Source organism: Eurosta solidaginis, chromosome 3 (assembly GCF_040869045.1).
Source record: "Eurosta solidaginis isolate ZX-2024a chromosome 3, ASM4086904v1, whole genome shotgun sequence".
In the NCBI taxonomy this organism is placed as follows: Eukaryota; Metazoa; Arthropoda; class Insecta; order Diptera; family Tephritidae; genus Eurosta; species Eurosta solidaginis.
Genome location: NC_090321.1, coordinates 157,994,047 through 158,020,132, shown reverse-complemented (window position 1 = coordinate 158,020,132; position 26,086 = coordinate 157,994,047). Strand labels below are relative to the sequence as shown.

General features: G+C 41.7%; 1 protein-coding gene across 6 annotated transcripts in view; it reads right to left on the bottom strand.

Moving 5' to 3' along the window:
- The window catches only part of LOC137244464 (zinc finger protein hangover-like), a 242,577-nt gene extending 221,352 nt beyond the window's left edge, over positions 1-21,225 (bottom strand). For 2 of the 6 annotated variants that reach the window (XM_067773465.1, XM_067773472.1), the window contains exons 1-5: positions 20,956-21,225; positions 20,691-20,880; positions 20,388-20,618; positions 10,891-11,080; positions 10,588-10,818 (exon numbers count right to left, since the gene is read on the bottom strand). The gene's annotated coding sequence lies outside the window, so the exon portion shown is untranslated. Of the gene's footprint in view, positions 1-10,587; positions 10,819-10,890; positions 11,081-11,155; positions 11,583-15,420; positions 15,538-20,387; positions 20,619-20,690; positions 20,881-20,955 lie in introns of those variants that run through there. The other 4 variants (XM_067773469.1, XM_067773466.1, XM_067773470.1 and 1 more) reach the window with 4 other exon arrangements.
- Positions 21,226-26,086: the final 4,861 nt, after the last annotated feature.

Genomic DNA, 26,086 nt, shown 5'->3' with positions numbered 1-26,086 from the left:
TCTTAGAAAGCACGCACCGTAGCCTTGATGTGTAAACGACACTTTCGACTCCAGTGCAGAAATTTATGCATGAAGTTCTCTTCGCTTGTCTCAGGACTTTTTTGTAGGTCCTTAGTTTGTCCTTGTATTCTAGCCATTGTGACCGTTATCAAGGAATTTGGCTTTGTTAAACTGTTCTCTACAGGATTTACGAAGTAGACCCAGATCATGGGACCACCAGTGAGGTTTACGCTTACCGCGTGGTTTTGGCATTGGACAAGCCTGTTCTAAGGCATTTGAGGATGCCGATGTGAAGGTTTCTACCAGACCCTCTAGCTCCTCCGTTGATGAGGGGCTTTGTGGGGGTAGTGCTGGTAATTGTCTTCCTAACAGCTCATTATGTAGTTCCCAGTTTGTATAACGTGGGTTACGTCTCGCAATGGGCTGATCGACGAAGAATTCTAACATTACTTCAATATACCGGTGGTCTATACAAATAGTGAGGTCAATAACCGCTTTATGGGTTTTAGTAATAAAAGTTGGTTCATTACCTACATTGCAAACTACCAGGTTAGTTGTTAAAAGGTAATCAAAAAGTGACTCACCACGAGTGTTTATGTCGGAAGTACCCCACTGCACGTGGTGGGCGTTTGCGTCTGTCCCGATTAGCAGATGGCCGTTGCTTGAGTCGGCCACCAGATCCTTTACCGTCTTTTGCGGAGGAGGTTCCTCTGTGTCGTACGGCATATAAACGGAGACTAGCGTTAAATGGGTGCCTCCGCTTGCCAAGCTGGCCGCTGTAACGTCACCGTTGCTATAATTAGCTAAGAGAAAGATATTTAGCTCAGTTTTACTAAAATGCAGGTTTTAACTTTACCTTCACCTGCAGCTCGGATGAGCTTAAACCCCATGGCCCCCAATCCGCAAATCCTTGAGTTGTTCACCCAGGGTTCTTGGATAAGGACCACGTCAACGTCGCCTTTAGAAAGGCGACTGATGAGAGAAGCCGATACTGCCTTACTTTTGTGCAGGTTTATCCGGAGCAACCTCAGCATGAGCTTGCTCAGACTCCCCTGCCTCTATCACCGTGATGTTGGGATCCTCTCCGCCGCTATCCAGCAGAACATCGTCCATCTACAAATTGCCCAGAGCCCCTGCGCAATTTGACGTGGTGGAAACCAGGCTTTCGACGTCGGAGATTTCCGCTTCCACTTCGGGTGCCTCAAGATCCGTGTCCAAAGAGGCACTCGAAAGGGATGCGCGCTGTGCGTCCCCACGGTATACGTGAATTACGACCTCGCCGAGACCGTAAAACACTCTTCCTTTGCTCTGTCTAAGGGGCTCGAGAGCTTCCTTATTCTGGGCTAACACGACCCTTCTCCTAGGTCCTACAGCATTGTGGACTTTGATGATACTCCAGTCCTGCGTTGGGAGAGCCGGGTTCATCAGTTGCAGCATCCTGAGAATTCTCTCAGGTTCTGCTGGAACCCATTCCCTGGCCCTTGGCCGAGCCGGAATGTCCTTCCAGTCGACGATCTCAATAATCGCCCGGGATAGACTTGTCCAGCTTTGCGGCTACTGCCTTGTACAGCGCAACAGACCTTGCGTCCTCGCAAGCGAGTACCTTGATTTGGCCCTGGTATCATCCTGCATCAGAACCTCGCGGCGGACTACCCGGAGACTCCATTAGCACGTCGAGAACGGCGTTACCGATTTCATTCCGGACGTACGGCCACTGGTCGTTAGGGATTGCACCACGGTCATTCCTTAGGTCCAGGATTCCTTTAAGGGTTTGGCTACCGCGGGTTGATTCTGGTGCCTTTTCGGCGGTGGTTTAATATCCTCGTCGGACTTTTCACACTTGTATGGGGTTGCGCTTTCTAAATTTGTTGGCAGAGAACCCCGAAAATTCGGCAGTAGATCTCGCGCCCTTTCCACCGAATTCCTGGCGTTCTTTGACAGCATTTCCAGCGGAACGCCCTCATACCTTGACAGGACTTTTGCAGCCCTTCTCTTATTCCTGTGGAACGATCCCTTGTGGGACTCTTCTTGATAAGGGGTCCGACCCGTAGTTTCCCTAGCGGTCGTACCCTCGGATGATGTCTTCTTTATGCTCCTTTCTCCTTTGGCTCAGTGTGACCAGATCGTGAGACCCCTGTCACAGCCGTAGGGAGAACCGTCGCCGTACCGGCGTCAGACGGGCGCCCAGAATCAGCAGGCGCGTCAGTGTTCGTCGTTGCCAGCGCAACTACCTTCGCCGCCATACTGGTGCTTGCCCCCGTCAGATCACCTAAAACCGTATTGACTGAAGTTGCCCTCTTGTCGTCCATGGGGAACCGACCCGTCGTTTCCACCGCAGTCCCTCCCCCGGTTGAAGTAGCTGTTGCGGCCCTGTTTTCCCTTGGCTCGTAGTGGCCAGGTCCAGAGGCCCCTGCCACAGCCGTGGGAAAAATGGTTGCCGTTCCGGCGCTTGGTCGGTGTCCGGCAACAGCAGGCGCGTCAGGGTTCGCCGTTGCCAGCGCAACTCCCTTCACCGCCATACAGTGCCGACCGCCACCAAGTCGCTATATTCCCTGTAGCATTGGTAGCCCTCCCTAGTTCACTAGGGCGTATGGATACCTTTGGTGTTGTCCTTCTCCCTGTGGAGGAGGACGAAGTTTCTTTTTTAATTTGTTTTTTTTATTCATCTTGTTCGTACGACCCCTTGCTAGACGAGACCAGCTTAGGGTCAACTTATTGAAAGGGGGAAAAGTGTCGTCCGCCGCGGCTGAGCCCCTTACCGCGGTAAGACCATTTCTACTCTCGGAGCGGCGCGCTGTCAGAGAGGCTCCGTACAAATACTGTGAGGACCAAATATAATCCATTAATTTGGCCCACACAAAACCACCGCCCCATAACACAGGAGCAGTACTACAGACAACACGAGACACAAACAAGTCTCTGAAACATCATAAAAACACGATTAGCAACATTGCCAACACAACACGGGACACAAACAAGTGTCAGAAACATCACTATCGCAACAAGTTGCCGCAACACCGTACCCATGGCAACGCAACGAACTATGCTAGCAACATCAAGAGCATTGGCTATAAAAGGGGCAACACGAGAAGACAGGAGTCAGTCGGCACGCGGTTCTGGTTGCGACCGGAGCTACTATTGGAGCGCTCTGGAAGGCATATCGGTTTTGACCATTGCAAGCCAGTGCGTTTCATAGGAGAAAGTCGTGGACTGAAGATTGTGGGTAAGCAGGTTTTGACCGCTCTACAACGCTTTAGATCACGCTTGCTCCCTCGCAAGCAAACGCCCTCCACAGCATCGTGATCCCGCGCTCAGCCAAACGTCATCCGCGGCAGAAGTACGTCGGCAACCGCAGTAGGAGTGAGTCGAGGTGAAACGCCACAACGTGACTGTACCGAGGCTAACGGATCTCACCTAACGGGGCGCAAAGTTGCGACTGTCACCTGAGCAGCTATTGAAGGGCATCTGAAAGGCGTATCGGTTTTGACCATCGCAAGACAGTTCCCGTCATAGGAGAGAACCGTGGGTTGAGGATTGTGGGTAAGCTGGTTTTGACCGCTCTACAACGCCTTAAACTACGCTCGATCCCCGCTAAGCGAAGGCCCACGACGTCACGAGCCCGCGCGCCATCGCCATAAGCCTCGGCGGCAGAGTCACGCATACACACGACGTCAGCAGAGTTACGCAAATATACGACGTTGGCCACAGCAGAGTCACGCTTACATACGACGTTGGCCGCAGCAGAGCTACGCAAATATACGACGTTGGCCACAGCAGAGTCACGCATACACACGACGTTGGCAGCAGAGCCACCCATAAATACGACGCTGGCAGAGCCACGAATACGCACGACGTTGGCAGCAGCAGAACTACGCGACGTTGGCCGCAGCAGGCTTAGCACTGCCATTAACCATAATAGGAACACGCTGGCGCAAGGCGTCACCGAGACACATACCTAGACGGCGACCAGTACGGCGCACTAACAGAACGTTCCTAACGGGACACGAGGGACCGCTAGCCCATCACGAATAATAAAGCAAGCAATGAAATTAAGTGAATTATAGATACACATTTTATACATTTTATATTATAGTTTAGGGAATTTACCAATAAAGTGAATTTATATGAAAACGATTTGCAAGGCGCCCCGAAATACAAATTCATTGTAAACGAACCTTGGACACGGCGAGTATACCCCAGCAGTTACTGAAGAAGCACCGGGGCAAGGAAAAGCTTCGTTACAATTGACGCCCGAGTAGGGACCCTGCAAATCGTACAACGTCAGAAGGAACATTCCTGACTAGAAACCTAACAGAAAAATGGCCGACCAGATTGACACCACGTGGCTAGACAATATTTCAAAGGAGCAGCTGATATCTATTACACAGGAGCTGGGCATTGAGCAGACAGGCACCACCCGAGAAATCAGAAAGCGCATAGCAGCCATGGCTTCAAAAGCAAATGTTGACTCGGAAATACACACAAAATTGTTATCCTTAGAAGCCGCGTATAGGAAGGAGAATACAGCAAACACGAGTGAGGAAAATGAGTCTAAGACACCGATCCCGCCGAACGGAGGCGGAGCCATGAATATCGCCGATAGACCAGCTGAGCACAACCAGTTTGCGTTCCCTCCCAGGAAAACAGTACCCCCACAACAGTGCGTATCATCCGGAGTAGCGGTACCACCCAACGGTGCATCTCAGGCACCGACCGCTATATTCGCACCCATCATCGACCAGGTAAGAAAGTGGTCAGTGAAATCTGAAGGTGGACGGGACCCTCTAGCTTTCGTCGAACGGCTGGAATAACTAGCCGATGTCTATACGCTAAACGTAGACTTGCTCCCAAAAACGATGCCCGAATTGCTAGGTGGCACCGCTCTTCAATGGTACCGCAATAACAACGTTCACTGGAGCACTGAACGACCTTCAAGCGCGACTTTTTAAGCTTCTTTCTACCAGCCAGGTACTTCGAGCGTCTCGAGGACGAAATACGGCAACGAAGGCAGCACGCCCGCGAAAGATATAAAGATTATGTCCTAGGGATACAAAGCTTGATGAGACACGCCGGATACAGCAACGAGCAACGCCTGGAAAGAATTTTCCGCAATAGCCACCCCGATTATTTACTCTACATTCGCCGAAGAGATTTCAACACCCTAGGAGAACTCATCTTTCTCGCCGAGGAATATGAAGGTATCCACGAAGGTTACCGACGGACATCAGATGGATCACGTCGCGAAATAGCGAGACACGTCATTGGTGACAAAACTACAGCTTCATCACCGCAGTCGGAACGATCATCCCACCAGCAGCCACCGAGGGTACAGCGCCACTCACCACCAGAAACTCGGGTTTTCGATCCGAGCAGGGTATGTAGAAGGTGTGGCCAAGAAGGACACTATGCAAGGAGATGCCGTAACCCACGGAAAATTTTTTGTTGGGAGTGCGGTCGAAACGATATACGCACGATTGAATGCTGCCGTCGACGTCAGGGAAACGACGGAGGGCTTCACCAAGGACAAGGCGCGGTGAGCCCACTGAACCCAGCGCCGAATCAGCGGTAGTCATGTACCAGGAACACGGTCGCCTATATGCCCCAGCTCAGATTGGAGCAGTATCGTCGGAGACAGTTATCGATACAGGGGCCTCAAGGAGCTTCGTTTCAGCCACCCTCGCGAATCACGTGGTGAGTTCTGGAAGCGGAGAGAGGGTAAGAGTGGCCATCGAAATAACAATGGCCAACGGAGTCAACACTACGATTTTCGATGCCGTAAGGACAGAGGTACGCCTCGGAGATTCGTCATTGCACACAGTCCTACATGTGATGCCCGGGGCAATCGACGACATTATACTTGGCCTAGATACGTTGGGGAGCCTAGGAGCCGCCATATCATGTGGAGGAGGACACCTCGTGCTAACCAGACCCCTTGCTCAGCACACACCGCCCCCTGGAGCCACGGCGGAGACCATTCAGAGTATAACACCACCGAGTGCGAGGAACGGCAAGTACGACGTCAGGAACGGAATTAACGGCGACACACCCAGCAATGAACATAGTGGTATAGAAGGCGAGGCGGATCGCATACGAGAATTTCTGGCAGTAGAACTCAAAAAGTTCGAGGCCATGAGCGGAGTGACGACGTTAGCCGAACACAAGATCATCCTGACTGACGACCGTCCCATCAAGCAACGGTATTTCCCGCGCAATCCAGCGATGCAGAGCATAATTAACAACGAGATAGACGAGCTCCTCGCGAAGGGATGCATCGAGCCATCCTGCAGCCCACATAGCGCCCCGATCGTGTTAGCTAAGAAAAAGAACGGTAAGTGGAGGCTTTGCGTGGACTACCGGCAGCTCAATGCCAAGTCAGTTCCCGACGTATACCCGCTGCCAAGGATACAGCACATCTTGGACAAACTACGACAAGCGAAATATATAAGTAGCCTCGACCTGAAGAACGGCTACTGGCAAATACCGCTGGAATCAAACAGTCGCCCCTACACGGCTTTCACGGTACCCGGACGCGGCCTGTTCCAGTGGCGTGTCATGCCCTTTGGTTTGCACTCGGCACCCGCAACGTTCCAGAGGGCGCTCGACCAGGTCATTGGGCCAGAAATGGAGCCCCATGCTTTTGCGTACATGGATGATATTATCGTCATAGGCACAACTTTAGAGGAACACATCCGAAATTTAAGAGAGGTGATGTTACGACTACAGCGCGCCAACCTCAGGATCAATCCAGAGAAGTGTGATTTCTTTAGGAAAGAACTCAAGTACCTGGGCCACGTGGTCAGCGATAAAGGGATCCACACGGACCCAGAAAAGGTTGCCGCTATTCAGGAACTGAAGCCACCGACCAGCGCGAAAGTACGCCAATATCTAGGAATAGCCTCGTGGTACCGCCGTTTCGTGCCCGATTTCGCCACTATAAGCCAGCCGCTCACCGCCCTGTTAAAGAAAGGCAAGCATTGGAGATGGGGAACCGAGCAGCAAGAAGCCTTCGACATCATCAAACGGAAACTCACTGAAGCACCCATACTTGCATGCCCGGATTTCACGAAAACGTTCACCCTGTAGAGATAAGAATAGATTAAAACCAAAAAAGAATTGGAATACGTAATGGGAAGAATTTTCAAATTTATTATAAGAGAAAAAAAATAAAACATAGGAAAGGAAAATTTTCTAACTAGGGAAATAAGGAAAATAGGTAAAAATGGAAGTAATATTTAACTAAATATCATTAAAATTGAACTAAATAAAATTAAAATTAAATCAAAATAGAATTACATTACAATATTCAGGCTCAAAAATTATTTTTTTGGGTATGCGTAGTGGAACTTTTTTTCCTAAGCCCAAATCCTATCGACAAATCGATGGCGCGATATATATAGGTTAATAAATCGACCCAGTCTACTGAACATATTTACATAAATAAATTTGTGGTAAGTACACTTAATATAAAACAAACTGGTTTTCAATTTATTTAACTCGCCGGCCATCGTAATGGCTCCAGCAGTGGCAAGCCCCTTAAAATTTCTTAGAGTCACAAGTGCCGTTGAAAAAAATTCTTTAAGCTCTACTGGAAACAAAAATCTATCACGAAAAGTGTTTGTAAACCAATTGAAATACATATGTATATAGCGACCAAAACCATATTTTTTCTGGTAAGCCCGTTGTTTCCCAAACAATAAACGACATTGTGTTTGCCTTGCCCTACGACGCAACACTTTTAAGGCCTCTCCTAAACTGTCTCCTAGGTGAAATAGTATTGTTCTGCTACATTTTATTGATTGAGCAGTTTTTGTGGTAAGAATTCCATTCCAAGTAAATTGAAAATTATATGCGGGTTAGTGAAAGTTGTACATATTTACCTCAAGAACGTTCCTTCAGCGTCCTTTCAAGAATGAAAGACTTTCATAGATCGTGTTCATCTAAAGAGATAGTTTGAGGACTTGCCACGCTTTGTGTTGCATCCGTTTTGGCAAGACAGTTAAATTTTGATATTATTATAAAAAATTTTGCAGCGAAAAAAGCAAGTAAAGCTCTTTGATATCCGAACATTCTATATTGAATAATTAAAATTTATAATCATCATTAAATTTATCAGAAATGTAAGAAAATGTTACCAAATAACTACAAAAGATTATTTGAAATAATATGTGGCTGTTAAAAGAGAATTTTATTTCTACGTTACAATAAAATAAAACAAATAGTAAATATTCTGTGTTAATTTTATTGTCAGCTCTTAGCCAAAAATCATTTAGTTGATGTGGCAAAAATTTTTTTTGATGTAATCCATCAATAATGATTTATGAATGAAACGTCATTAATTCACGTTAATCAAGTGTATTAGTGGATTTTTTATAGCGGGCCAGTAAATTTTTTTAGTCCCGGGCCCGGATTTTCTCTCTACGGCCCTGGTTCGAAAACGCCAGAGGTGATTGAAGCCAGAGTCTCCGGACCCAGAGCCAAAATATCAATACCTCTAAAAGCACATACGAGCAGCTTTCAAGCGGAAGTATTCCCCATATGTTGGTGCGCTAAGCTGAACCTTCAGCGCTGATACTCCAATGAAACAATTGCCATACTCAGTCAGACAGTCAGGCCCCACTAAAGGCAATTGTGGCGTTCGAAATAAAGTCAGCACTGGTCCTTGGGTGCACAACGTAGTACTGTTGCACTGGGTCCCAGGTCACAGGGGAGTACAGGGTAATGACCAGGCGGACTCTAGTGTTTAGTTTGTTGCGTCCCTCCCACAAATTATCATATTCCCAGCAGATCCATGCAGCGGGTCCGCGCCATACTCTCCTCCTCCGGGAAGGTATCGAACCCAATCCGTGTCCTCCTGACCCCGGTCATGAGAAATGGTTTTGCTGCGTTTGCCGGAAAAGAATCTTTTTAGGACGGTCATACCATTGTCAGTGTGTCATGTGCAAGGGATGGTGGCATCGGAGAGGTTGCTCTGGGCTTGATCCCAAAACCCGACGTCCTCGTAACTTTTACAAATCTTTTGTGGCTTCTTGTTGTTCACGCCCTCATTACATTATGAGAAAATACCGCACCTGAGAACACAGCCGTATGAAGCTGAAAAACATAAGCAGGTCCTGAGTGAACTCCACAAACAGGCGTCGGACCTCTATGCCAGGAATTGCCCGGTGAATCCTGTACTCAAAGAAAAAAACTAGCAGAGTAGGAACGCACTCTCCCTAAGGAAACGGGAGTCACTCTAGCCCAACTTCGATCAGGATACTGTAACAGGTTAAACTCTTTTACCTATCCAGAATCAACCCCGACATACAAAACATATGTCCTGCTTATAATGTGTCCCCACATGACACCAACTATCTCTTAAGCTGTATTGTGGAATCAACGCCTCTAACACTCCTCTCATTATGGTCCACCCCTGTTGAAACTTTCTGTTTCCTTGGACTCCCGTTAGAGGACATTGAAGACAATTTGTGATCTGTCGCTCCTATTGGATGGGGCGAAGCACACCTACAACAAGAGCAGGCGGACAACCCGGAAAGAGAGACAGGAACTGCATGACCCATCGAGCCCGAGCCGTTCCTGTCAGTTGGCTCACAGGGGCATTTATTAGGAGAAGGGGGGGGGGGGGGGGGGGGGGGGGGGGGGGGGAGAGAAGAACACTGGAGCAATACGCCAGGTTTGAGACAATCTAAGTTAATGTTAGGAAGTTATAGCACAAGTCGCTACAGGGCAATAATAGACCTATCGAAAGATAACCGAAGAATCTCAAGAGCTTTCTTACAGGGCATTATAGACTGAGCAGCCGTATGCAGAAAGTGGGCATACTATCGAATAACACATGCCGATTTTGTGATCGATCAGCAGACGGCGGACGATATCCTCCAAGAATACGAAGCAATCTCAAAACGTAGGGCTAAGTTTATGGGCTCACCATGGCCAGTGCATTCCCACATTTAATCCCTCAAGCCAAGAACTCTGCTAGGGTTCATCAAAGAAGTCGGCTACGATGAGGTGCTGTGAAGGAGATGTACAAGTCACTGTGCAATCCTCAATAAATTATCTATCTATGTTCCGGTAACAAGCACCATTGAGGTACTAACCCGACCATCTCCGGACCTATTGATATGACTACATTGAACCTTCTAGGGATTGAATATTAATAATGACCGCAATGCGAAAGTTTGCTAAAATTTACCATTCTCCATGGAATGCTACATATATAACTTCCCACGTTTTGAATCAGTAATGAAAAGAGCAAAATTTACTAAAATTTTAACTGGTTGTGGGTAAGGTGTTGATGTCCTCTCTTAACGCAATGTAATGGCAACGGCGACGCAGGGAAAATAATAAAAATCCTATAAATCTACTGATCATAATTAATTAATCCCTCCCTTTCTATGCAGTTGTATGCATACATACATATGGGTTCTGTTCTCCAAACGCTATTTAAAGAAATCAATTGGTATTTTCATGAACTTCGAACTCTTTGGTATTTGCCTTCTTCAGTTGATTATCAACAAAAGCATGACACATTATCACTAACAAATGCATACATGTTGTTTATATATTTAATATGGTAGGCAATTTTCTTACCCTTGCTGGTGCGATGATCCTGGACAATCGGGTCTGACTAGACGAGATTTATTTTGCTTTAACATAGCGTGCTTAACGCGAACCATATCATGTTGGGGCACAATTTCGATTATGCAACCAATCAAAGAAATGTCGTGCTTGTAATACTGCTATGATAGCAGAAGCAGCTCCCGGTGGCGGCACATAAACAACAGTTGCATGCGGATCAGTTGCATTTTTTGCTTCGGCTACCTATTCAATTTTAATTCACATTACATTATCTACTATTGCAATTTTTAATCAATACAAATCAATATAAATTACCGAAGCAAATACTGGCAAACCAAGATGCGTAGTTCCACCCTTTTTTGGGAAAATACATCCAACCAATTTTGTACCGTATTCCAAAGCATGTTGGTTGTGGAAAGTACCTTGTTTACCGGTAAATCCTTGGCAAATGACACGTGAATCTGCATTTAATTGTAGCTTTCTTGTTGTTTTGGCATATCCTGAGCTGAATCGCACCCCGGCAAAGATGATATATATTAGAATAATATAAAATTTTTTTATTATTTAAAAATACACATACGTATGAATGAAAAGCAGAGAGTAAATAATGTTGCTTTGGTTGTAGCGATAAGGACACTCCCCGGGAGCGATTTAGTATGACCACCTGAAACCTTCTAGGCCATCCCGTGGATTCTATACAACTTTCAGATTCTAAAATGGGATCTCGACACGCGTCTTTTGATACCACCTTTGTTTAGGTTGTGCACTGTCTTGAAAACGTAACCTTTTTTGGTTTTGGAAATCGAATCTTCCAATTCCAATTGGTGGCAAGAGGACTTGGCTGCCTCTAGTTAATGCGCCAAGTTAATTTAGAAATGCCTAAACAGCTAACACACGTCACACATAAAAGCCCGTAGCACAAGCACTTTTTTAGTTTAATTACCACAATTATAATTTTTCATCGTTTTAAAATGTTTCCCGGAATAATTAATAAATTGTCGTATTAAGATGACGCTGTCATTTCGATGACAGCAGAAACGTCGATGGTTAGTGGAGGGCGAAAAAAGCTTTGAATGTGTGGGTGAACTACCCTACAAGAATACTGACTATCATCTGATTGTCAGCAATGTCAACCTAACGATCAGCGCCTCATACAAACTTTCTATTACAAACTTAAGGGGACTTGCGCAAATGTGATGTAAACAACTGTGTACGTGTGAGTTTTTGTCTCCTTCTTATACACCAACATCGCCTACTGATTAAGTATATAGCCGTACTGCTCACTCTCATTGCTTTTCCTCGATCAGTGCTGACACTCTAACTATCAAAAAGTGCCATAAATGATAGTTTACTGTAGATATCAGGTTTGACTGTTATACTATCATAAATGACAATTGTTATATTCCGCCAAAAATGAAACAATGCTTTTTGCTTTTTATTTACTTTATTTCATTACGTTTTTAATTTTGTACGTGATAAAGGCATACGCGTTTCTTATTTGTTTAAAATAAATAGTTTTATAAGAATTCGACTTCAGAATGTTCAATTTAAAATCAGAAAATAACAAAACAAGAGAATAGCGCTTTCCTCAAGCGGAAACACATTTAAAAATGAATCACCACTAACCACTATTATTTTTCGCGTATCAATTGTTTGAGTGAGCCCCATACATTCCGACAGCTTTTGGTATTTTCTAATATTATTTTCGATTTTTTTTTCTTTTAGCATGGAGCTTTGAAATGCTCTCTTTTTCATTTTTTAAACTTATTTTTTATATGGTTTTCGTCGGTTGAAAATGGCGGAATTTAAAAAATAACAAAACAACCGTGATAATCATTTGATTGTCATATGACAGTCAGTAGTGACAACATGATTAAATCGGATAAACTGTTCTCGCATACATAAAATTCCGTTGAGAATTATGTATCTGTCTCACATGCATAATGGTATCTGCTGTATGTTCTTTTGTACTGTACCAGGTGTCCGAAGCTTTCCCAGTTTGAGTCCTTTTTCATGATTATAGGCTGTTGTTGGGAACATGCGGACATGCGTGAGCGATCAAAGGAACATACATGAATTTAAGCCGGAGTCATTGGTGCCGTATGTCGTATCGCTGTATCCGTATCCCTAACGTAATCAGCTGTTTATCGTTACGATGGTAAACCAAAACCCAATTGGTTGGCTACGATACGGTTACGACTTTAGCAGCACCAATAATCGATTGCATTGATTCTCATAAGATTGGTCGAATCAGCTGTTATAAGGTTACCGATACGGTTACCGATAAAGCACCAATGTCTCCAGCTTTAAGTATCAATGTTTACGTCATCGCAGGATCAGCATTGTCAATTACAAGTGTGAGTGTATTAGTAAAACTATCAGCGTTTCTTGTAGGGTAGTTACCACCGTCTTGTAGGAATGTTTTGTAGCTAGTTGCCGCTAGATGGGTCTCATAAGCATAATCGAAGTGAGGATAAGCGTTTTTTTGCGCGCAAACGTAGACGTATATACGTGTAAAAGAACACGGCTATTATCAGGAATCCCCCAAAATCATTACAGTATTTTTCGAAGTCATTTTTTTATTTCTTTAAATGGAAATGTGTTTCCAGAGTTTTGAAATATAGCAAAAAAATTAATAAACTTTGAAAAACTTAACTGATTCTTCGCCTTTCCCCCCTGACATAACGTTAGAAACTTAAGGGCCGAAATGATAGAGAATACGATTTCTAGACTAAATCGTCAAGAGACGAATCGTTCGTCCAAAATTTGGTTCGCAATAGAGAATGATGCCTTTGAATAAAACTTATTCTCTTACATTTAGCTTCGGTTTTTCAATGCCCATTCAAAGTTGACAAGTGTTTAACGCTGCCACTTCGGCCGCTTAAGCTGAGATGAGCAGCAAAATTTGTTGTTATCGAACAAAGTGGCAAGGTTAAACTGTGGTCAACATTAACTGGAGCCAGGGCCGGCTCTACCATATACGCGACCGCCTAGGGCACCAAGTTCTAGGGGGCACCAAATTCGATAAACACTTTTGTACTAAAAATCCTTTTTGCAAAAAAAAAAAAAAGAAATTTTATAGGGGCCCTATATTTAGTTTCATTTAAAAAAAACGTACTTGCATTCGGCCATGAATCAAGAAAGGCTTGTAGGTTTAGCGCTGCTATCAATTGAGCAGGAAATTGCGCAAAAATTAGATTTAAGTAAAATTATATCAACTTTCTCTGAGTTGAAGGCGCGGAAAATGGAGTTTTAGTAAACTCTAAGATAATTAAAAATACTTTTGTGTGTTCTATTTTCGTTCTTTTGTTGAAAAAAATATATATATTTAATATGCAAAAGAAATATTTTTTTGTTTTACACTAAGTTTGAATTTCATATTTCTGATCTCCAATTTCTTTCTATAAATACGGGAGAAAGGGGCCGCAAATAATAACTCGCCTAAGGCCCCAAATTCTCTTGAGCCGGCCCTGACTGGAGCTTTGAAATTTCAAATCGCCCACCTAAAAGTTTCTTATCTATTAATTTTTTTTTTTTGCATATTTACCAGCGATCTTACCAAACTAACCATCAAAACCAAAATGTTTCGTACAAAAATTATTTCACCAACAACAAACAAAAGTTTGTAAACAAAATATACATAACCAATAATAATAAATATTTGGACTTTCAACAAATAAATGAAATTAAAAATAAGATTTTATTAATTTCCTTGCAAGAAGATTTTCAAAACCAGGAATTTTCAAATATTTTCAAAATCTGTTTCGAATTTGGTTTACATACATAGATACTCAAACGGTTTCCGAAAAATTCTAAATACAAGTTTTGAAATTATGATGAAGGTTTTTTAACTATCGAATTTTTAAATATTTATTTTCAAAGGCTTTTTTGAAATTGGTTTCCATGCATACGCAAAAGGTTTTCTAAAAGTTAAAATAAAACTTTCTTAAAGATTTTCGAAAGGTTTTAAAATTTTCAAATGTTTTCGAAATGGTTTTTAAAACTGATTACGTGGTACAATTCACGAAATTTTTTTAAATACCGAAAAGAAAACTAGAATAGAGTAAGTGATGAAGCTCTGAAATTGGTGCACATATTACAAAAGATTTTTGAAGAATAAAGATGTTGCAGGCGCGAACTTCTGTGGAAAGCAGCGGAGCTTCACAAAATTCTAGTAGGTCACTTCCACCACATCACAAACTTTAACACAAGTTTTAACATAATTTAAGCACATAAAATATACTGATTGGAGTTTTAGAGAGTAAAAATTAAAATTCTGAACAGATTAGCTGAATAATAAGTATACAAATAATTGTTAAATAACAAATATAGACAGTGGTAGTTTAACACATTCTGCTGTGGTGAGTGGTGAATGTGACCTGTTTTGTGAAGGTTGCTTCACACTATTTTTCGCGCCTGCAACATCTTTACTCTTTAAAAATCTCTGATTTTACTTAAGTATGAAGTTTTATTCCATTTGGGCACATATTTGATTACGTTTTACTTGAAATTTCAATATAATTTTTAATTTTTTACTATCAAATATTAACTTACCTACTTTAGATAGTGCATACGGCCCAATATGCCTACAATCATACAGATATTTATTCACACTCATACATTTTTGTTTACGGGTAGTGAAATATAAATATCCGAGCTGGGAAAAATACATACATTTTTCAAAGAATAAGCATTTTAATGCTAATGTAAAAAACCCATGCATTAAATTTCAAAATTTAATGACTCACTCGTGGTCAGGGGAAGGAGTATGTAAAATTTTTAGTTAATACCTTTATGAATATGAAAGTTATTAAAAAAAATTAGATATGCCAACATCTTACTTACTTACTTAATTGGCGCTTAACCGTCTAAACGGTTATGGGCGTCCAACAAGGCGCGCAGTCGCTCCTTCGCTCCACCAACCGGCGCCAATTGGTCACACCAAGGGAGTTTAAATCGTTTTCCACCTGGTACTTCCAACGGAGTGGGGGCCGCCCTCTACCTCTGCTTCCATAGGCGGGTTCCGGTAGAAACACTTTCTTGACCGGATCATCATCTTTCATTCGCAGCGCAGCCGCTGCGTTTTAATTAGATGGACTATGTTGATGTCTGCGTATAGCTCATCATTAAATCTTCTTTGGTACTCGTCATCGCCAACGAGTAGAGGTCCATAAATCTTTCGAAGAACTTTTCTCTCGAACACTCCCAAAGCCGCTTCATCTGCTGTTGTCATGGTGCACGCTTCCGCCCCATATAACAGGACGGGTACGATAAGTAACTTGTAGAGTATGATTTTCGTTCGCCGAGAGGACTTTACTTTTCAATTGCCTACCTAGTCCAAAGTAGCATTTATTGGCAAGATTGATTCTTCGCTGGATTTCAGTGCTGATGTTGTTGCTAGTGTTGATGCTGGTTCCCAAACCCTGTCTGAAACCTCGTTTAGTTTCGAACGGCTCGGAGAGGTCCTTCCCAATTCTCACTGAGCTGATGAGTGTTGCTTAACGTCATTTTGCACAGCCATATAATTTTTGCGGGGAAACCAAATTCGGCATATAGGCAGCTCCTTTTCATGCTGTCGAAGGCGGCTTTAAAGTCGACGAAGAGGTGATGTGTGTCGATTCTCTTTTCACGGGTTTTTTCCAAGATTTGGCGCATTGTGAAAATCTGGTCGATGGTAGATTTACCAGGTCTGAAGCCGCACTGATAAGTTCCAATCAGCTGGTTCACGGTGGGCTTCAATCTTTCGCACAATACACATGAAACTTGAAAGGAACCACCATCAATGATTTAAAATTTAATTAAATCAAACAAAAACAAGTAAGGATGGCTAAGTTCGGGTGTAACCGAACATTACATACTCAGCTGAGACCTTTGGAGACGAAATAAGGGAAAATCATCATGTAGGAAAATGAACCTAGGGTAACCCTGGAATGTTTTACAGGGGTGACTCTAGAATGTGTTTGTACGATATGGGTATCAAACGAAAGGTATTAATGAGTATTTTAAATGGGAGTGCGCCTTAGTTCTATAGGTGGACGCCTTTTCGAGATATCGCCATAAAGGTGGACCAGGGGTGAAACTAGAATGTGCTTGTGGGTATAAATTAAAGGTATTAATGAGGGTTTTAAAATTGAGTGACCCTTAGTTTTATATGTGAAGGCGTTTTCGAGATATCGACCAAAATGTGGACCGGGGTGACCAGAACATTATCTGTTGGATACCGCTAATTTATTTATATATGTAATACCACGAACAGTATTCCTGTCCAGATTCCAAGGGCTTTTGATTTCGCCCTGCAGAACTTTTTCATTTTATTCTACTTAATATGGGAGGTGTCACACCCATTTTACAAAGTTTTTTCTAAAGTTATATTTTGCGTCAATAAACCAATCGAATTACAATGTTTCCTTCCTTTTTTCAAATTAAATGAAAAAGTGCGGAGCCACGCCCATTTTGAATTTTTCTTTTATTTTTGTATTTTGTTGCACCACATAATTACTGGAGTTGAATGTTGACATAATTTACTTATATACTGTAAAGATATTAAATTTTTTGTTAAAATTTGACTTTAAAAAAATTTTTTTTTAAAAGTGAGCGTTGTCGTTCTCCGATTTGCTAATTTTTATTAAGCATACATATAGTGATAGGAGCAACGTTCCTGCCAAATTTCATCATGATATCTTCAACGACTGCCAAATTACGGCTTGCAAAACTTTCAAATTACCTTTTTTCAAAAGTGGGCTGTGCCACGCCCATTGTCCAAAACTTTACTAATTTTCTATTCTACGTCATAACAACAAATATATCACAACTTTTATTTACATTCAACGATTGCAGCCCTACGTATTATTTTATAAACTTTTGTCTTCGTACTGTACCTACTTTTTTAGGCTGCAGCTAACCACGCAACAGGTACCGATGGATGCAGAATACGTGGTCGAGATGCATCATTTAAGAAAATAACAGCCCTATTATGTGCACTTGACAAATTCACCATCTTGCTTATTTGTCAAGTTTGACAATTTATCAAGGAATTGCTATTCTATGTAAAAAATAAAACGCTGAAAAATTGTCAATAACTCAAACGCTCTTGATAATTTAATTTATACGGATAAATTTAAATTAGAATTTTGTTACTGTGAGAAAAAATGGAAGAACATTTATTACTTTTCCTATTATTGTGGGAAGATTCTTCTGGGGTTTTTGGGGGTAATTTCGGGATGGTGTTTGAGACTCCCTCGGGGTCCTCCCGGGGTCATTTAGGGGACGTTCTGGGATCTTTTTTGGGACTCTTTCGGGGTCATTTGGGGGACATTCCGGGATGGTTTTGGGGACTCCATCGGGTTGTCCAGCCGTCATATAGTGGTTATCCCAAACATCCCCCAATGACCCCCAAAATGACACCGAGGGAGTCCCCAAAACCATTCCCTTTGGGGACTCTCTCGGGGTCATTTAAGGGACATTCCGGAATGGTTTTGGGGACTCCATCGGGCTAATTTGGGGATATTCCGGGATGGTTTTGGGGACTCCCTCGGGGTAATTTGGGGGACACTCCGGGATGGTTTTGGGGACTCCATCGGGTTGTCCAGCCGTCATATAGTGGTTATCCCAATCATCCCCCAATGACCCCCAAAATGACACCGAGGGAGTCCCCAAAACCATTCCGGAATGTCCCTTAAATGACCCCGAGAGAGTCCCCAAAGAGAGCCGAGAATTATCCCAAATGGCCCCGAGAGTGTTCCCAAAACCATCCCAGAAAGTCCCCCAAGTGACTCCGAGGGAGTCCCCAAAACCGTCCCGGAATGTCCCGCAAATGACCCCGAGGGAGTCCCCAAAATCATTCCGGAATGTCCCTCAAATGACCCCGAGAGAGTCCCCAAAGAGAGCCCGGAATTAAGCCAAATGGCCCCGAGAGAGCCCCCAAAACTATCGCAGAATGTACCCCAAATGACCCCGAGGGAGTCCCCAAAAACCGTCCCGGAATGTTCCCCAAATGACCCCGAGGGAGTCCCCAAAAACATCCGGGAACGCCCACTAAATGACGCCGGGATGACCCGAAGGAATCCCCAAAACCATCCCAGAATGTCCCCAAAATTACCGCGGGAGGACCCGATGGAGTCCCCAAAACTATCCCAGAATGTCCCACAAATGACCCCGAGGGAGTCCCCAAAACCATCCCAGAATGTCCCCAAAATTACCGCGGGAGGACCCGATGGAGTCCCCAAAACCATCTCAGAATCACCCCCAAATAACCCAGAAGGAGTCACCAAAACCATCCCAGAATGTCCCCCAAATGACCCCGGGAGGACCCGATGGAGTCCCCAAAACCATCCCAGAATGTCCCCCAAATTATACCGAGGGAGTCCCCAAAACCATCCCAGAATATCCCATATCCCCCAAATGACCCCGGGAAGACCCGATGGAGTCCCCAAAACCATCCAGGAATGACCCACAAATGACCCCGAAGGAGTCTCCAAAGCCATGCCGAGATGACCCCGAAAAAATGCCGCGGATTATTTTTTCCTATTCCCATTTCGGGGTTAGCAGCATAAAATGAGACATATCGCTCCAATTGGTCATGCCTAGCACGTTTCACTTTAGATTTCCTTGGAAAAACCATGATTTTAAAATATTTGTTACAAAAAATAATGAACTATAGCCGTGTTTTTTTACACGCGTATACGTTTCGTTTGCGTGTGTAAAAAGACGCCTATCCTCGCTTAGATAATGGATAGGAGACCCATCTAGCGGCTGTGGTTAAACAACTAGCTACAGCAACAGGGTGTACCGAAAATCGGAGATGGCCATAGGGTATAACATATAGCTGAATCAGTTGCGATGAATTGTGGACATACATAGAATACATAGAATTAGTGTAGAGGGTGAAACAAAGACACATATTTCATTTACACCTGAGTATAATACGTATTGAAATTTAGTAGGACAAAATTTATGCGCAGCAATTTCAGAGGTATTTTTAAAGTTTGTCGCTTAGCAGTCCATAAAAAGTTTAAGCGTAAACGGATATACGCGTGTTAAAAAACACGGCTAATATTTAGTTCTTACGCTTTACTAAAATTTTAACTGGTTGTGGGTAAGGTGTTGATGTCCTCTCTTAACGCAATGTAATGGCAACGGCGACGCAGGGAAAATAATAAAAATCCTATAAATCTACTGATCATAATTAATTAATCCCTCCCTTTCTATGCAGTTGTATGCATACATACATATGGGTTCTGTTCTCCAAACGCTATTTAAAGAAATCAATTGGTATTTTCATGAACTTCGAACTCTTTGGTATTTGCCTTCTTCAGTTGATTATCAACAAAAGCATGACACATTAGCCGTGTTTTTTAACACGCGTATATCCGTTTACGCTTAAACTTTATATTGACTGTTAGTCGACAAACTATAAATACACCTCTGAAATTGCTGCGCATAAATTTTGTCCTACTAAATTTCAATACGCATTATACTCAGATGTAACTGAAATATGTGTCTCTGTTTCACCCTCTACACTAATTCTATGTATTCTATGTGTGTCCACAATTCATCGCAACTGATTCAGCTATATGTTATACCCTATGGCCATCAGAGCGTTGCGTCTCCACTTTTCGGTACACCCTGTTGCTGTAGCTAGTTGTTTAACCACAGCCGCTAGATGGGTCTCCTAAGCATTATCTAAGCGAAGATAGGCGTTTTTTAACACGCGCAAACGAAACGTATACGCGCGTGTTAAAAAACACGGCTATTATCACTAACAAATGCATACATGTTGTTTATATATTTAATATGGTAGGCAATTTTCTTACCCTTGCTGGTGCGATGATCCTGGACAATCGGGTCTGACTAGACGAGATTTATTTTGCTTTAACATAGCGTGCTTAACGCGAACCATATCATGTTAGGGCACAATTTCGATTATGCAACCAATCAAAGAAATGTCGTGCTTGTAATACTGCTATGATAGCAGAAGCAGCTCCCGGTGGCGGCACATAAACAACAGTTGCATGCGGATCAGTTGCATTTTTTGCTTCGGCTACCTATTCAATTTTAATTCACATTACATTATCTACTATTGCAATTTTTAATCAATACAAATCAATATAAATTACCGAAGCAAATACTGGCAAACCAAGATGCGTAGTTCCACCCTTTTTTGGGAAAATACATCCAACCAATTTTGTACCGTATTCCAAAGCATGTTGGTTGTGGAAAGTACCTTGTTTACCGGTAAATCCTTGGCAAATGACACGTGAATCTGCATTTAATTGTAGCTTTCTTGTTGTTTTGGCATATCCTGAGCTGAATCGCACCCCGGCAAAGATGATATATATTAGAATAATATAAAATTTTTTTATTATTTAAAAATACACATACGTATGAATGAAAAGCAGAGAGTAAATAATGTTGCTTTGGTTGTAGCGATAAGGACACTCCCCGGGAGCGATTTAGTATGACCACCTGAAACCTTCTAGGCCATCCCGTGGATTCTATACAACTTTCAGATTCTAAAATGGGATCTCGACACGCGTCTTTTGATACCACCTTTGTTTAGGTTGTGCACTGTCTTGAAAACGTAACCTTTTTTGGTTTTGGAAATCGAATCTTCCAATTCCAATTGGTGGCAAGAGGACTTGGCTGCCTCTAGTTAATGCGCCGAGTTAATTTAGAAATGCCTAAACAGCTAACACACGTCACACATAAAAGCCCGTAGCACAAGCACTTTTTTAGTTTAATTACCACAATTATAATTTTTCATCGTTTTAAAATGTTTCCCGGAATAATTAATAAATTGTCGTATTAAGATGACGCTGTCATTTCGATGACAGCAGAAACGTCGATGGTTAGTGGAGGGCGAAAAAAGCTTTGAATGTGTGGGTGAACTACCCTACAAGAATACTGACTATCATCTGATTGTCAGCAATGTCAACCTAACGATCAGCGCCTCATACAAACTTTCTATTACAAACTTAAGGGGACTTGCGCAAATGTGATGTAAACAACTGTGTACGTGTGAGTTTTTGTCTCCTTCTTATACACCAACATCGCCTACTGATTAAGTATATAGCCGTACTGCTCACTCTCATTGCTTTTCCTCGATCAGTGCTGACACTCTAACTATCAAAAAGTGCCATAAATGATAGTTTACTGTAGATATCAGGTTTGACTGTTATACTATCATAAATGACAATTGTTATATTCCGCCAAAAATGAAACAATGCTTTTTGCTTTTTATTTACTTTATTTCATTACGTTTTTAATTTTGTACGTGATAAAGGCATACGCGTTTCTTATTTGTTTAAAATAAATAGTTTTATAAGAATTCGACTTCAGAATGTTCAATTTAAAATCAGAAAATAACAAAACAAGAGAATAGCGCTTTCCTCAAGCGGAAACACATTTAAAAATGAATCACCACTAACCACTATTATTTTTCGCGTATCAATTGTTTGAGTGAGCCCCATACATTCCGACAGCTTTTGGTATTTTCTAATATTATTTTCGATTTTTTTTGTTTTTAGCATGGAGCTTTGAAATGCTCTCTTTTTCATTTTTTAAACTTATTTTTTATATGGTTTTCGTCGGTTGAAAATGGCGGAATTTAAAAAATAACAAAACAACCGTGATAATCATTTGATTGTCATATGACAGTCAGTAGTGACAACATGATTAAATCGGATAAACTGTTCTCGCATACATAAAATTCCGTTGAGAATTATGTATCTGTCTCACATGCATAATGGTATCTGCTGTATGTTCTTTTGTACTGTACCAGGTGTCCGAAGCTTTCCCAGTTTGAGTCCTTTTTCATGATTATAGGCTGTTGTTGGGAACATGCGGACATGCGTGAGCGATCAAAGGAACTTACATGAATTTAAGCCGGAGTCATTGGTGCCGTATGTCGTATCGCTGTATCCGTATCCCTAACGTAATCAGCTGTTTATCGTTACGATGGTAAACCAAAACCCAATTGGTTGGCTACGATACGGTTACGACTTTAGCAGCACCAATAATCGATTGCATTGATTCTCATAAGATTGGTCGAATCAGCTGTTATAAGGTTACCGATACGGTTACCGATAAAGCACCAATGTCTCCAGCTTTAAGTATCAATGTTTACGTCATCGCAGGATCAGCATTGTCAATTACAAGTGTGAGTGTATTAGTAAAACTATCAGCGTTTCTTGTAGGGTAGTTACCACCGTCTTGTAGGAATGTTTTGTAGCTAGTTGCCGCTAGATGGGTCTCATAAGCATAATCGAAGTGAGGATAAGCGTTTTTTTGCGCGCAAACGTAGACGTATATACGTGTAAAAGAACACGGCTATTATCAGGAATCCCCCAAAATCATTACAGTATTTTTCGAAGTCATTTTTTTATTTCTTTAAATGGAAATGTGTTTCCAGAGTTTTGAAATATAGCAAAAAAATTAATAAACTTTGAAAAACTTAACTGATTCTTCGCCTTTCCCCCCTGACATAACGTTAGAAACTTAAGGGCCGAAATGATAGAGAATACGATTTCTAGACTAAATCGTCAAGAGACGAATCGTTCGTCCAAAATTTGGTTCGCAATAGAGAATGATGCCTTTGAATAAAACTTATTCTCTTACATTTACCTTCGGTTTTTCAATGCCCATTCAAAGTTGACAAGTGTTTAACGCTGCCACTTCGGCCGCTTAAGCTGAGATGAGCAGCAAAATTTGTTGTTATCGAACAAAGTGGCAAGGTTAAACTGTGGTCAACATTAACTGGAGCCAGGGCCGGCTCTACCATATACGCGACCGCCTAGGGCACCAAGTTCTAGGGGGCACCAAATTCGATAAACACTTTTGTACTAAAAATCCTTTTTGCAAAAAAAAAAAAAAAGAAATTTTATAGGGGCCCTATATTTAGTTTCATTTAAAAAAAACGTACTTGCATTCGGCCATGAATCAAGAAAGGCTTGTAGGTTTAGCGCTGCTATCAATTGAGCAGGAAATTGCGCAAAAATTAGATTTAAGTAAAATTATATCAACTTTCTCTGAGTTGAAGGCGCGGAAAATGGAGTTTTAGTAAACTCTAAGATAATTAAAAATACTTTTGTGTGTTCTATTTTCGTTCTTTTGTTGAAAAAAATATATATATTTAATATGCAAAAGAAATATTTTTTTGTTTTACACTAAGTTTGAATTTCATATTTCTGATCTCCAATTTCTTTCTATAAATACGGGAGAAAGGGGCCGCAAATAATAACTCGCCTAAGGCCCCAAATTCTCTTGAGCCGGCCCTGACTGGAGCTTTGAAATTTCAAATCGCCCACCTAAAAGTTTCTTATCTATTAATTTTTTTTTTTTTGCATATTTACCAGCGATCTTACCAAACTAACCATCAAAACCAAAATGTTTCGTACAAAAATTATTTCACCAACAACAAACAAAAGTTTGTAAACAAAATATACATAACCAATAATAATAAATATTTGGACTTTCAACAAATAAATGAAATTAAAAATAAGATTTTATTAATTTCCTTGCAAGAAGATTTTCAAAACCAGGAATTTTCAAATATTTTCAAAATCTGTTTCGAATTTGGTTTACATACATAGATACTCAAACGGTTTCCGAAAAATTCTAAATACAAGTTTTGAAATTATGATGAAGGTTTTTTAACTATCGAATTTTTAAATATTTATTTTCAAAGGCTTTTTTGAAATTGGTTTCCATGCATACGCAAAAGGTTTTCTAAAAGTTAAAATAAAACTTTCTTAAAGATTTTCGAAAAGTTTTAAAATTTTCAAATGTTTTCGAAATGGTTTTTAAAACTGATTACGTGGTACAATTCACGAAATTTTTTTAAATACCGAAAAGAAAACTAGAATAGAGTAAGTGATGAAGCTCTGAAATTGGTGCACATATTACAAAAGATTTTTGAAGAATAAAGATGTTGCAGGCGCGAACTTCTGTGGAAAGCAGCGGAGCTTCACAAAATTCTAGTAGGTCACTTCCACCACATCACAAACTTTAACACAAGTTTTAACATAATTTAAGCACATAAAATATACTGATTGAAGTTTTAGAGAGTAAAAATTAAAATTCTGAACAGATTAGCTGAATAATAAGTATACAAATAATTGTTAAATAACAAATATAGACAGTGGTAGTTTAACACATTCTGCTGTGGTGAGTGGTGAATGTGACCTGTTTTGTGAAGGTTGCTTCACACTATTTTTCGCGCCTGCAACATCTTTACTCTTTAAAAATCTCTGATTTTACTTAAGTATGAAGTTTTAATCCATTTGGGCACATATTTGATTACGTTTTACTTGAAATTTCAATATAATTTTTAATTTTTTACTATCAAATATTAACTTACCTACTTTAGATAGTGCATACGGCCCAATATGCCTACAATCATACAGATATTTATTCACACTCATACATTTTTGTTTACGGGTAGTGAAATATAAATATCCGAGCTGGGAAAAATACATACATTTTTCAAAGAATAAGCATTTTAATGCTAATGTAAAAAACCCATGCATTAAATTTCAAAATTTAATGACTCACTCGTGGTCAGGGGAAGGAGTATGTAAAATTTTTAGTTAATACCTTTATGAATATGAAAGTTATTAAAAAAAATTAGATATGCCAACATCTTACTTACTTACTTAATTGGCGCTTAACCGTCTAAACGGTTATGGGCGTCCAACAAGGCGCGCAGTCGCTCCTTCGCTCCTTCGCTCCGCCAACCGGCGCCAATTGGTCACACCAAGGGAGTTTAAATCGTTTTCCACCTGGTACTTCCAACGGAGTGGGGGCCGCCCTCTACCTCTGCTTCCATAGGCGGGTTCCGGTAGAAACACTTTCTTGACCGGATCATCATCTTTCATTCGCAGCGCAGCCGCTGCGTTTTAATTAGATGGACTATGTTGATGTCTGCGTATAGCTCATCATTAAATCTTCTTTGGTACTCGTCATCGCCAACGAGTAGAGGTCCATAAATCTTTCGAAGAACTTTTCTCTCGAACACTCCCAAAGCACGCTTGTGCACGCTTCCGCCCCATATAACAGGACGGGTACGATAAGTAACTTGTAGAGTATGATTTTCGTTCGCCGAGAGAGGACTTTACTTTTCAATTGCCTACCTAGTCCAAAGTAGCATTTATTGGCAAGATTGATTCTTCGCTGGATTTCAGTGCTGATGTTGTTGCTAGTGTTGATGCTGGTTCCCAAACCCTGTCTGAAACCTCGTTTAGTTTCGAACGGCTCGGAGAGGTCCTTCCCAATTCTCACTGAGCTGATGAGTGTTGCTTAACGTCATTTTGCACAGCCATATAATTTTTGCGGGGAAACCAAATTCGGCATATAGGCAGCTCCTTTTCATGCTGTCGAAGGCGGCTTTAAAGTCGACGAAGAGGTGATGTGTGTCGATTCTCTTTTCACGGGTTTTTTCCAAGATTTGGCGCATTGTGAAAATCTGGTCGATGGTAGATTTACCAGGTCTGAAGCCGCACTGATAAGTTCCAAT